At 38.7% G+C, this 15,000-nt stretch overlaps 1 pseudogene; it reads right to left on the minus strand.

The window, feature by feature from the left end:
- Nucleotides 1-1,138: 1,138 nt before the first annotated feature.
- The window catches only part of LOC136283451 (DBH-like monooxygenase protein 1), a 31,392-nt pseudogene continuing 17,530 nt past the window's right edge, over nucleotides 1,139-15,000 (minus strand).

The raw sequence follows: 15,000 nt of genomic DNA on the forward strand, positions 1-15,000 counted from the left end.
AACTGATGAGATGATGTGTGTGATTAATACCAGTACAGGCATGAATAGGATGAGTTTGGCCGTCATATCTCTTCCACAAACACGGTAACCTTTCTTTTTTATCGTACTTCTCGAAACAGACGGACAATTTTTGGGACACTTAACGACAATTTTTAAAAAAAATTTCCGATCAGCTTTTTGCCATGAGGAATCACCTTAAGACCAACCCACCGAATGAGGACAGATCAAAGAGCTAACGCTCGAAACATGAGGTTTAGAAACTCGTTACCGAGTCCTAACTTATTTCATAAACCTGAATTATCTCCACACCGACGCAGCACCACAGTTTCTCTAGAAACTTAATCTCTTCAAACAATGAACAATTTTGCTCAGTTCTATTGGACTACAGTATATCTAGGTCACTGCATTAGCTATTGTGATTCATAAACTGCTTTTTGCACCTCAGGATGGAATAATGACGCTCATAAATGTGTATACATTATACCTTTGCTCTTAATACTGTTTTTTAAAACTCATTAAATTAGGATTCTGTCTATCACTTTGTTCCAATTTATTCCAAAGATGGGACTCAAAGTATCACAGAGAGTGTTTTTCCATAGTATACTGTGCGAAAACGTGGAAAAATTGAAATCAGCGTTCCTCAGATTATATCTTTTCAGTATTAATATTTCTGTAATGTAAGTGGGCATAAGTCCGTTTTTTACTTTATACATGAAAATGACGATGTTTTGTAACCGTTATTGAGGCACACCTAGTGGACCTGTTCTTGTTAGTAGCTCGCTGTAGGTCTCCGATTTGGATTCAAAGACTGCCCTGAGTGCCCACTCTTGAATTCTTTCCATCTCTTCCCATCGGATGATTTGCAAAAGTGCCATACAATATCACAATATGTAAAGTGGGACGAAATATAAGACAGACAGCTGTAACTCTTCAGACCATGGGATTAACTTAAGTAGTCCCAGTAACACCCCAACCTTTACAGCTCGTTTTCTTGCAAATATTACTGATATGTTAACTAAATGTCAGTTTGTTGTCGATGGTTACGCCAAGAATTTTGAGATAATCAATTGATTTAATTTCATGTCCATCGAACTTCATCGTCAATTCATATACAGGGGTTTTCTTGGAAGGATGTGGATCAAAAGTAAGGATCTGGTATTTCTGAGGATTGGCTTGCGGTAGGTTTTCCGGTGTTGCAGAGACTTGTTAAGGAGGGTAGTAGACCTTGGCAGTTAACATCCCACCGTGTGGCTTTGTTTGATTTAATCATTTTCAGTTCGTTTTCCACTTCACCAGAGCCAATTTCGTTAAATCCATATTGAAGGCCTTGATAAGCTTGCCGAATGCTCTCGACACTCGGGTGTTTTTCAAAGTCTTTCTCAACTAAATTCGTTACCTTTGCACTATCAATGGCATTTGAAAAGTAGTCTCCATGCTCGTCTGCCACTACTTTCTGGTTTGTTACAATTCGCTCGTTAAAACTAATGGCAATTTTTGTCTCCTCTTTGCTGTTGTGACTTAAGAAAGGTTTAAACTTTTTGTAGAAATCCCTTGGTCTCCTCCTCAGTCCATCTGATTTTTGGGCCCAGTGAGCTTTGATAGCACGTGTCCTCTATTGAGTGGCCAAATTTCCTTTTAACTCCCAGTTTTCTCGAGTTCGGTTTTGGGCAAACAATTGTGCATATTTCCTTTTGTTCCTAATTGCCATTTGCCATTCTTCCGTCATATGTGGCACATCTTTCTGTCTAACTCTCATCTTCTTTTTCGGCATATATTTGTCAAGTTCACTTTCAAAAATGGTTTTCCATGCGTCATATTGGTCAACGATGGCATTGCGTGTTTCTCCAACAGTCCAAGGAGCATTGGTCAAGTCTTCATTAAGCTGAACCGTTTCCACGTTTTTCAAGCTTCTAATGGGATGGTCTTCCGTCTATACTGTAATGCAGATTGCTTTAAAATGCCATAAATGAGGTGGTGATCACATATCTCTGAGTTAAAAGAGCCTTCCGTCCTGAAAAGGTTGGATTTGTTGTTTAAAATAACGTCTAGCAGTGTCTCTGATGTCGGCCTAATCCTCGTCGGCCCGGTGATTAAACATTGCATTCCATTCACTTCTTCTAGGTCGCAAGTATTTTTCCCTTCTCTGCTTTCTGCTTTTAGCCTGTCCAGCTTCAGATCAATTGTAATAACAAATATTTGTTTCTTGAGGGAAGCCCACTCACAGACGTCGTTCAGTTCCTCCTCTACACGTTCTCAATAATGTAGGTCTGGTTGGTGATCCGACTGTTTTGAGGATCGCTATATGCCAAGGAAAATGACTTCGTTGTTGCCAAGTCTAGCTTCTACTGCAATAATCTGGAGTGTTTTGTATTTCTTCGTTACGTTCAGCTCCTTCGAGGGTTGACTAGAATTAAAATAGGCCATTTCTCTCTGTCTTTTCGATACATGTAACCCGTTAAGGTGAACTAGCTCTTCGGGTAGGACTTGTCGATCTTTATCTCTGAGAGAAAAATAATTTGCGACTTCATCTCATCATTTAGGAGTTTCAGGTCATCAAATTTATTTTGGAGACTGTTGATGTATAGATGGAACATTAGTATTCGATTGAAATGTTCCTGCCTTTCTTGTAAGAGCACATCAAATTCCTGTTGGCCGCAGTTGTTAATTGCCATATTCTCCTGGGAGTGAAATTGTGTGTTCTTCGTCTCTCTTGCATTAGGTTGTAGAAGCTGATTTGTGTACTTTCCTTCGGTTGTTGTTATTTCTTCATTTTTAAGGAAAAATTAGTCCTTCGATCTCGGTAGAGAACATAGCAGACAAGTCCATTCAAAATAGATTGCTGGTCGTTCAAGAAAATATTTAAAAGTCAATGTCGACATGTGGAGGCACTTTGCTTGAATCCATAGACCACATTCAGAACATAACATCGTATTCTGATTGTTTCGAACGCTCTTCTCACCTTCGTTACAGAGAAACTTTATCAGGCCTGAATTAAGTTGAATATCTGCACAATGTTATAGTCATTGGATGTTAAACCAGCTCCGCTCATCGGTTGAGTGGCGCACTCGAAAAAGAAGAATTCGTTTTCCACGGCAAAGTGGTCTTTGATTCTGTGTTCTTTCAGGTTGAGATCCAAATTTCGTCCAATAACCGGTTATATTTGTCGTCTCTCGGTGCTTCCAGGTTTCCAGTACGTTTCTTGGTAAGTAGATTTTGGTCAACATAAAAAACGCGATACAGAGCCAACAAAGTCACAGAGTAGCGGGAGCTTTTCGAAGCGTGACAAATCGCTGCCATTGTTACGCATTAGATTCAATTAAATTAGATTCAATCAAGAGTATTTAAAGAAACTTAGTTTATACCTTAGACAAAACAGAGCACTCGCAAAAAATCACTCGTCTCAATCTTCATGCGTAAGGCGTGAAGAATTTCAATCGCAGGAACTAATTTCTTCAACTTTCATATATTGTTTTTAATAATATTGTTCTTTCTTTTGTGCTCTTTTGGTCGGACATGATTATATAATGATAGTTCTTATTATAATTATTATTATTATTATTATTATTGATTTTATGTAACGAGGGTAACATCGATTAATGATAACTCAATAGTTTACATAATCCCCCCTTTGATAATCTAAAGCTAGAACAAACCAAATCTGAAGTAAAAGAAAAAGAAGCTTGGTAAATTCAAGTTAATATTTGTATTCAATAACACACTGTTCAGTAACAGAGCTTTTCCAGTCTAATTTTTCTGTGAAGGGGACTTAAAAGGCGCCTCTGTGACTTCGTATCTCCAAGAGGTTGGTCCTTCCATGACGGGTGGCACTGGATGGAATCTTCTGAGGCCTTAATTTTTCTTGCTCATAAGCATGATGAGATGATTTCTTTCTGAGGTTCTCGTGTAGTGTTTTGACTAACCTTAGTGAAGTCAATGTGAAAGAAAAGATATTCTTAACCATGGTCGTTACCGATTTTGTGAAATTGCGCGAATGATGTCGTCGATGGGAAGCCAACCTAATTTGGTAGATGGCATAACTGAATTTCCTGTAAATTAACATCTAGCATCACTCTGGCGCAGCGTCTCTGTAGCCGTAACAATTTATTCAACTGTTATTTTGTACAGTTACCCCATATTGTGCAGCAGTATGCAAGAACTAGTTTTATAAGGGAATTATAGAGTAATCGAGAACACCAAGTACAAGGTGAGGGAAATCAGAGTTTATTTTTCCGTTTGCCTTAGCCGTTAACGCCTCTTTAAAAAAAAAAAAAAGCTCACTAATGCTGTTAGTGATGTATATCTATGTCAACTATGGCAATTTTAATCCTCTAAGAGATCATCTCTAGGTTAAGATATGGAGCAAAAATTGGTTTAACTGTAAACTCTAGCAATTTGTGATAGACAGTCTTTAACTGTGATCATGATAGCATATCTGATCGTTCACATGAACACGAAATAGCCAATGAGCAGAGATATTGCTGTGGAGTACGAGGTCGTCACCGAGAAGGCGTCTCCAACTGGAGGGACCGTTTTCCGACTGTAGGGGCCGGTGTTGTGCTTCTTTCGCGGCAGTTGGACTGTCTAGGAGGTAAGGGCTTCATGATCTTTGGAATCGGATATGTGTAGTTGTTAGGTCTCTGGGAAGGAAAACATTAACAATATTTCACAGGAGATTCAGTGCTGTACACTTAATTTTACTCCTCTAAGGAGGTGGCAGACTCACTGTTGCATACTGAATCAGATTGAAGATAAAGAAAACTACGATTACGATGAAAACTATGCCTATGACCAGGCATTTACCATCCCAGATTAAGAGGGTGCCCTCCACCCAATAGACAAGCACACACACCCATGATCATACACCCATTATTTGTCTTGTTTTATCATTTCGACATTTTTTCATGCACGTTATCTCGGGATCTCATTAGCACCCTTAAGAATTGCACTGTACGGTAATGTTAACAGTAGCGAGTTTCGTGCCCCCTAATGAGTTTACTGACCGCGGGACAATATGTGGAAAATGTCTCTGCTTCATCAAATTTCTTCCTCAAGTCAGACACCAATTCCTTCGTCCATGAGATATTTGCCCCAATGAGAGGATTTGACCATTTTGACCCCTTTAAGGAAGGGCTAGACAAAGGAAAATTAAAGTTAAAAATAGATTGAAACCAAACATTGCTTGAAACAAGACATGCTATACCTCTACGATTTAATAGACAATCTTTGGTTTAACTCCGCAATCATGTTCGCTTCTTTAGGTGTTATGGTGTGTGCTTTACATCTGCTCCGTGTTCTTCAACTCTTTCCGTATTCGCAAACATTTCTTTTTGCAGTTTGCTTTGAGTTTTGTTCTCTAGGCTGTTATAAGGATAATACTCTTTCAGACAGTCATGTGCTTAAATTCATTTGTTGGTCAATTTTCACTGTGTTAGTTGACTAGAACGCCAATGAGATTTATCCAGCTTCTTGACGACTTGGCAAAGAAAGGATGCCAGTCATGATCAACGCTGAATGTTCTATTACCTTCAGGAAACTTGCTGCACGGATCAGTTCTATTCACGCGAAGAATGAAATTCGCGGATAAAGGCTATGATAGAGTCCCTTGTAAAAGAAATTCATTTTTAACTCGTGAATTGCGCGCATGCACAAGAGCGAGTTATAGATGCGATGTGGGGAATGCCATTCGCTCGCTCGCTCGCTCGCTCGCTCGCTCGATTGGTCGATTCCTGTAAACGTTTTTTAGATTTTAGGCTTTTGAGTGCATTTGATAGTTTTTGGCGAGCAATAAACAGACGAAATGGCGACCTTTGTGGCTAAGTTTAGTGGTGGGGTGAAAAAGAAGCCAATGATAATCTTAAAAGAGTTTTTTTTTTTCGTTTTAGTTTCAACAAGCGGCGCCAGCGACTGGCAGGCATGCAAGGATTCACACTGAAATAACAGAACAACCTTCGTTTTTCATAAAATTGTAATTTACAATCCTTGAACTTGAAAACAATCCAAAGATTCATTGAAAATATCACTTACTGCGAAGCGCTCGGAGTTTACAGATGTTCAAAAGCTTTTTCTGTTATGGCGTGAGATTGAGGACAAAATTGATCATTACGTTTCGTCGCCTGTGTTTTTCCTGTGTGAAGCAACAAAAGTGCCGGCGACTGACGAAATAACAAGTTAACACGAAAATCAAATAACACCTAAACAAGCTACCGATTTTCAGTGAATTTTTAAAGAACAATTTTCTTTTCAGTTTCAAGACAATTTGAAGATTCAACATACATACAACGTACTAAAATGCGAAAGTTACACACCACAAAATAGATAAATAGGCCTGAAATGAAATTCTATCTTGTTATTGATTATACGTTGCCTAGCACGTGACTTAAATCTACCCAGGCGGAGATCCAAAATGACGGTGGCAGGCTTGGCTCAGTTATATCACTCAAAACTCGTTCCCGTGGGTCTCATTTGATAAAGAGGGAATCGTTAAGTTTTCATTAAGACAGTATTGCCTTGATTTTCTAATATTTACAACGAAAGACAGTAAATTTCACTTTTCACCCACATTTACTTCCAACCTTTCTTTTGAACCAGAGACAAAAATGATAGACGTTTAAAACACATGACATCATCCACCTTGTCAAATGTAATAGCATGATCATTTCAAGTGTAATGCCTTCTTATCCCAACGTTACTTTGTTTCCTTTGCTACATTAGCGAACACTGAACTACTGCTCGTACTCTAGATATGACAATCAACCACAAAATTCCCTAAACCAGATAACATAAACATAATCTAAAAAATCATGTGTCAATTCACGAGTTTGCTCACAGAGCACTTTGATCTCCTTTTAGGGGGGGGTACCTCAGCACGACAATAGAGGATTGAACCAAATACACAACTAGCATATCTAGGAAATAATTACAATGCCCCGAATACCAACATTTCAGTGTTAAACTTCTTACTTTATTATTTAGGCGATGACAGTACTTGTGAAATTAAGTAGGGATGAGTGATTATTCAGTAAAATAGCTCCCTAAAGCAGGATTATTATTGAGAAATGCGAAAGATTTCAGGTGGCAAAGCATGCAACACCGGTTTTATTTGAGCAGTTCTTCGCACTTTTGATGCTCCGTTTTGATTATTTTCTCGACAGACGTATTAAGGTGGTTTCCTGTCAAGCAGACCAGATCTACTTTCACTTTTACTTGAACAAGTCATGTATTCATTACACATTACAAGTGTTCGTTAACGAAGTCGTACACTGGCTTACGTAGGCTGCTGAGATCACTATTCGGTAGCATTCACCATTCGAGGATAGTAAAACATGTAATCCGGGTACACATTTCTTGTAGTGGTGGAGCTACCAGCCTGTACGAGGAAGAAGGAGGACAATCATCTTTTAGTCTGTCATGAAGCATCTACAGCAAAATTCAACGATGGCATGTTTTTATTGCAATCTCTTTGAAATATCGATTGAGAGAGATGTCACTGTTAAGAGGAAACCAACACTTCCGGCTGGCATAAGTCTGCATTCTGAATGCCGTCCCTTCTGCTTAGAGAGACTACTTCGTGATTTTTGGAGTGCTCATATATCGCACTTGCCTGCACGAAAGTTTATTCGCGATCCATCTTCGCGTATTTTTGCAGAAATGAATTAAGTCGTTTCCCCCTGAAGGATAAGAAAGACGTCAGTGAAGAAAACGAAAATGTATGGTGATCAATCTGGAGGCCACTTCACAAATCCTCGATCTGTAAAAAACAATCACACAAAATTAACTTAATCTAACCTTGATTTTAAAAAAGGAACGTCAATAATCATATACCCTGTTATTCTTTTTATCAGATTTTTTCCATCGCGATTTGCTCATTTAAATAGTAATTTGAAATGGTTGCGTGGAAAGCTTGAGTGCATTGAATAAATCAGTGGGACACCCTACGTCTAACCTCATATAAATTATTACGCGTTTATGAGCTGAAACCAAATGTAATTCCTAAGACAAAGTGACAACTTAAATCAAAGTTTTCTCAAAAAACCGGTTTGATGTGAGCCTCTTCTCTTAAAACTTTTATATCCTGCGAAACAACAAGTGCAAGTTACCTGTTGGAAAATGTAATACACGTTCTTTTAATGAGATCAGTTCGTGCATCCTTGGTAGCCCAGCAATGTCCTATGGCTCCTGTATTAGCTAGATATACTAAGGCACTTATTAGACTTAATCGGGGGGCGTTTTTCGACACCACGAAAGGAGGCACTTGTAATCTTAATTACTATTTTTCCCCCACATGCAATCTCGTAATTGTCTCAGAGAATGGCCACAGTGTTCAAGAATAAGTTAAGGTTATGGTTATAATAGTGACTTTACACTTCCGTAAGCGATAACTGGCAAGTAGCAGAGTTATCTTATACGGTCGCGATAAATCATTGATGTTGTTACCGACTGGGTCAAATAAAAAATTTTATATCGAAAATTAGAGGATTCTGGAATGTCGTGAAAAAATTAGTATTCCGGGATTGGTACAAATTGATTCAAGTGAAATAAAGGACAAGTTGAAGAGGGAGCCGCATACTGTTGCAAATTTGTTTTTTTGAAAGAAGCCATGTGTTATACCTTGTGCATATCATCGCCAGATGCTAATGGTGGATCTTGTGCCACCACCATATCTACCTGAAAGTTACAATCATAATGGTCCCTCTCTCGCAATTTCTGGTAACTCAATTCCATTGCCGAACATGCTTTGGTCCATTGTATGCACGGCCCTGTGGTATGAAAACCAAAACTCAGATGATATTTAAGGATTTAGGCTCCATAATGACGTACTCACTGTCAACATAACGTGGAAAACATACTACAGACAGGCGTTAATATAAACAAACAACCACTCACCACTTTCTAAACAACAAAAGCAGCACAAGGTCCCTTACCCTGCAGATGGGTGTGAAGAAGGGCAGCAAAACCCGTTTTATAATTCCTTTTTCATGGAGCTTAGGTCGCCTGCAAAGTCTTCCAAAGTAAAAAAAGTTGCTTTATGTTAAATGCAGAAGTAAATTTATGACACACGTTCCTAGGCACTGTGCGAACTTAAATGCACCGTGAATAAAAAAAAGGTGAAATCATAATCTGTTAACCGCCTGTGTTTTGCCCATTTTCGGAGCCAGCTTCACCATACTGCCATGCACTGTTTGTTGTGTTTTTTTTTTTTTTTTTTGTTTTTTCATTTTTTTCTAAACTCTGTATTGCATGGAGATGAATTTAAGAAATTATTGTGAATATTTGAGTTACCTGATAGCATTCTTTGGGGCAATAACCCACAGTCAACCAAGATTCCTGTTTTGGTGGGATTATCGCAAATTTACTTATACTTTCTCCAACAGACATTATTCCAGCATCGTACTCACGGAGATGAGAAGTGTAGTAAAAACGAACCCCTGAGCTGTCTCTTCGTCCTATTTGACAAAAAATAAAAGATATTGAGGGAATGAGACATTTTATGGCTGAGGGCAAAAAACTACACCTCTTAATACTTCTTCTCCTTAACTAAAAATGAAAACGGATAAAAAAAGCAAAATGTGAGGTGCCAACCTTCAATTGATTTGGGATTGTCGTAGTGTAGTTCAAGCAAAAGTGTTCTTGGCGAGTCCGACGTACCAACTGGATACCCAGCCTTAGGTGGATAATAAAATGCCTATTTGATAAAAAATATATATATATATTTCTTTAGAAGAGTAACGAAAAACCTTTCAAATTCAAAATGTTTCAAATTAAAGTTCATTTCCCAAGATGAGCAAGTCCAATTTATAAGTTTTATATCTTACCGTACCACCAACAGCCCAAGCAGCAACGACACTGTAGCCGTAACAATGTCCTAGAGGCATATTGGGTGTTTCATGACAGTCAAAGCCAGAACCATGTAAGGTAGCATTACTAAAATTCCCATAACATTCGTAGACGAGTAAATGATGCACAATGCCTTCGTTTCCAGGTGTTACATATGGCTCAAACTATAAAAGAGGAAAATCTGAAAATTCTCCGAAAGCGACACCAACATCAATAGTGGAACGCTTTACTTCTACTTAATGATTACTTAATACGAGGAAATCTCTAGAATGCCACTAAGAACCAAAACGTTTGTGAAACCCTGGGCCAATCGGCACACCTTTCGTAAACCCACCTTAGGTTCTTCCCTATTCCTAGATATTTCGTAACCCGCTATTAGCTAACCACTCACTTTAAAGTGTGGCTTTTTCTGACACGACTAATAATAAGTGGAGAATTTTGAAATGCATTAATGAAATGTCAAAAGTTGTTGCAATGTCACGAAGTCTCACCGGCTACGAAATTGCCTTTCCTTGAAGAACTCGGTTGGAGCGTCTAAACAATTTGTTATCAACACATTTCTGAAAATGCAAGTTCATAATTTTTCGAACATTCATGTTCATTTTCGTAAGAATTTACGCGGTGGCCTTCTGCATTGATCAATCACTTAACCATAAGAAGAGATAAACGGATGAAAACAGGTTTTATTGCAATGTTTTACGCTTCTGTACTCACCTTTGTAATATGATGCTTTGATTTGAACTCGGGTAGTTGTATAAGAGAACACCATAAGTCGTGCGCTTTTTAGGAATCGTTATCTGAAAAAAATGTATATCTCTGTTTTGAGTAGGCTTCAATCTCCCTGAATGGACGCTCTACAATCTTTGCTTTCGATAACGTTCTCCACAATTTAAAAAACTAAAAGAAGAACTTTTATTTGTAACTAACATTTCTATTTGTGACATAAAACTGCTTCCACCCGGTTTCGTTCACTTGTTTTTTGTCCATGTTGTTAAGAAGTAGAATGCTCTTTGACCCGCGGAATGTATGTTTCTTCATATCGTCCTCAGAAGTGGGGTCCTCTGCATGATATGCAAACACAACCTTAGTGGTGCCTTCCTGTAAAAGAAATGAACCGGGAATAGCAATTTACTTGATTTGCTTTGAAAAAGAAACAAGAAAACATAATTAATTAGCGCTGAACAGTTGAATGATGTAGAGATAAATGTTATATCAATATGGTATACAATTTATTCAGACTCAGTGACACTGCCTTTAAAAGGCAGTACAATTACTTTTTTAGCCATGATTAAACATTTTGGCTGAGTTGGCGGCAAAAAAACGAATAGGCTATGTTAAGGATTACCTCAATCTTCCTGTCGCGAGGATCACAGGTGTCAAATTCCTACTAAATCTCAACACAGTTTTCCCTTCGCTTTCCTCAAACCCAGTTAAGTTGTAGTTGTTTTCTTTGTCCAACGGTGGAAAGCTTTGGGATCAGCAACCGGTCCTTCAAAAACAAGTCAATAAAACGAGATCAAAACTACCGTGGTTATCTATTTTTCTAAGCCAAGCTTCATTCACAGCTTAACGCAGACTATTCTGTAATGAAAAAGGTACAGCTTTGAAGGGCCAACTCTTGAAAAGGCAATTAGTTTGCTCCTTTTTGATTTCGCTTACCAACGACGACGTATAATACAAAACTGTTTTGCATAACTTAAACAACAAAAAAATCTTAGATGCATCAGTTTACCTTTAAGTACAGGCAGGTTAGCGTGACAACGGGTCAAATATTGTGCTGATACCGCTAATAATGTAAACAATTTCACAGAAGAGCAAATCTTTGCTTGAACAGCATTTAAATTCCAATGTTTCCTGCAACTACGAATACTTCCTAATTTATGGCCTGGTTTGAAAGTATTGGAAGTTTTGATCCAAATAGAAATGGCTAAAATGCAGTTTTTAACGTCGCTTTGGTTGTTTGTTTATTCATCTAAATCTGGATGTCGTGATGGCGTTAACTCCTTTTTTTTTTGTTAACTTTCTTTTTTCTGCCTAGAAATCCACCGTGACTAATGTCCTTTCGGCAAAAATTCACTTACCGTTAGGTAACCCTTGGAGTCCTTCACCCATCCGATAACCATATCGCTTCCGGCCATATTTCCATTACCCGAAGAGATGCCGAAACCAACCCACCCCGTTGTTGCTGCCTGAACGGCAAAGGATACGGTTTTATTTTCCCAGTTCACCGTCCAGAACAGTTTCATTTTCTCGTAAGTATCTAAAACTGCTTCGTGAGCAAACTCAGCAGACAAATCAGCGCCATTGGCATGGACCAAAGCTGAAATTGCTATCAACATTAAGGAGAACATGTTGCCGGCTTAAGCTCGCTGCCGCTCTTTTGACAACTAAACTTGGAGGACGTCACTGAATATTACGTAGATCGTTTTGTTTCTAAGAAACAGATGCACGTGGGGATCACGAACTCATTGTGATTGGGCACACACCTTACCCCACGACCTCTAGAACTGCCCTCCTAAATTAGGAAACTAAGGTCAAACCAACGCTGACGGCCATCCCTCTACAACGACCACCTCTTCGCACCGAACATTTTTATCTTTCCCTGAATGACAGTTCACTTGGGCCTTTTTCCCTCTTGACACTCTTCACAAGGGAAAGGCCGCTAAGGTGCTGCGTGAATGCTGTATAACATCTCCATGACCATAAGTTAATCACTAAGTGGACGTTTGACAAAGTAAAATGCGTGACAAATCAATCGGGCACACAATCCTTGACAGTGTTATACAGAGGCGTAATAAATGTCTGTGTAACTAAAAACAGCTGTTCTGCAAACTTGTATGTAATCATTCTGAATCACTCGTTTCGTTTTGTTATTATTCTGAACATGAGCTTTTGGTTTCCGAAGAATTGCTCTGCTTTGATTCAGTTACCTTTTTTTATTTTGTACGTGTCTTGGTGTTGTTGTTGATGTTGCTTTGCTCAGTTGTTTTGTTTTGTTCTTTTTTTTTTAAGTTAGAATGCTCTGCCCTTCAGAAAAAACAGAGTTCACGCTGCACGTACCCTCAATTAACCGCTACCTAACGACAAAATTTTCGTTCCTTTTTCTTCCCAAGTTAGACTTTGTAGAGAGGTTCGAACAGTAGATGAACAGTAATGAAGGTGGATGTGAAGATAAACTTCCCTTGTTGCCTGGTAGTAAGTTCCCTTGATTAAGCCAGAACTTCAAACGGAGGATCAGATAGATTGAATCCCCAGTACCATCTTAATTGATCGTGCCTAACGACATTAATATCCATGTTTGTAGCTGGAATAGAGAGCACCTAATGCCCCAGTTTGTTGATGCTAACTTTTTGAGAAGCATGAAATAGCGATAATCTGTTGGTTGTCAGGGAGGGAGCACACATCTGTGGTTGGTTTAGTGCGACCTCCTTATATGTCCGAGATTTCCGAGGGTGAAACTACGACAGGAGGAGTGTAATCTTTGTCGTGTTTCCATCATTTTAAAAGGAAAAGTTTGTGTAATTATTGCATTAGTAGTTTCACACTAACAACACACAAATACCCGATACATGCTGACTGGATAAAAAGAAAGGGTTAATGGCCTCTACTAATTACCTTGGTAAAAAAAAAAAAAAATTTACAGAGGTTGGCAGCTATGCTGCAACAACGTCAATGCTTTGAAAACCTGAGTAGTGTTTTTTACTCGTCTTTTGTTTGACAAGACACGCTAAATATAGAGATTCAAGTGAAATGGGCTAATGATAACACCGCAGGTCACTGAAAAGCACATCATTAACCGAGAAGTTTGCCGAAGAATTGAACGAAAATTTAAATAGATCAACTGACCCTGTACACGCTACTTTTACGAAATGAGCCAGAGTAGATAAACCTACCGTATTTCACTTTAGCGCTCAATAGTTTCTACTTCTTTTGTTCTCTTTGAAAACCCAAAGGGCGTTTGCGCTTAATATTAAAAGTTTGCAAGGTCAGAGTTACAGCTGCGCTAAAACCACATACTCTGCCTTATCAACGAAAAGTCCAGACACCCCTTTGAGGTTTTGCATTTCGTTTAATCCCACTTTGAGGGTTGTAGCATCATCACCTGGTTTTACAGGGTTGTGTGACACAGAGGTATGCGTCAAACAAGGGTATTAAATGGAATTTACTTTTTCGGGTGTAACTCTTATCGCTTCAACGCGAAAATTTTAATAACACAGAATCTTTGACTCAGATTAAATCTACTTAGAAATGTTTGAAAATAACACATATTGAAGGAGCTGACGTCTGGTTCGTTAAAACTGTTGTATTACTTTTGCCTTTATCACGTTTACTATACGAAGTTTTCGATCATTTATTAATGAACTGAATCGAACGTTCTTATTTGTCGATGAATCAAAATTGATCAAGAAGAATTAGATGGACACTGCTCTAGTAGATTTACCGCAAACAGTATCAAGGCAAGGCAGACCAATCAGTTTCAGCGAATTAGCATTTGACTAAAAAGCAACTTATCGCATGAATTTGTTGACGACTTTCCCTAAAGCAGTGGAAAATTTAGTTAATGGTTAGCTTTCCAATCGAAATTTATTTACATTTTCCATTCTTACAGAGATAAGAGCTACTAAGAATAACGAAGAGCTTGTTATCGCGCCTCGGGCTCGGCTGTTTTACGTGGGTCACTAAGTTCTTCTTTACCCTTGTGGCTTGATGCCTCACGAATGTGCTCAGCACGAGCCCAAATTCCCTAAAGTTAATTGCGTCGTGATCACGGCAAAAGCAAGAGGCAGTTTACCTGTCGATTTTCATCAGCTCTTCATGGACAATTGCATTGTGGGAACTATTGTAAGGGAAACCACTCTGCGCACCAGGTTTTGGCACAGAGAAGCAGGGAACCAGATTCATGGAAAGAGGTTTCTGTGGCGGAGTTGAAAGTTTTTCTTAGACTACCAATTGCTATGAGTATCCACCGCGCGCCTAGTTTGAGAGAAAACTTGTCAACCGATCGGGTTTTATGTGGTCCGGCTTTCTCGAGAATAATTGCTCGGAACGGATTTCTTGAAATTTATACAATATTCATCCTGGTGATAACTCCAAAATGTCCTATCGTGGAGATAAAAACTTAGGCAAACTATTTAAGGAAAAGAATTCCTAAATGATTTGAACATC

Source organism: Pocillopora verrucosa, chromosome 9, assembly GCF_036669915.1.
Source record: "Pocillopora verrucosa isolate sample1 chromosome 9, ASM3666991v2, whole genome shotgun sequence".
In the NCBI taxonomy this organism is placed as follows: Eukaryota; Metazoa; Cnidaria; class Anthozoa; order Scleractinia; family Pocilloporidae; genus Pocillopora; species Pocillopora verrucosa.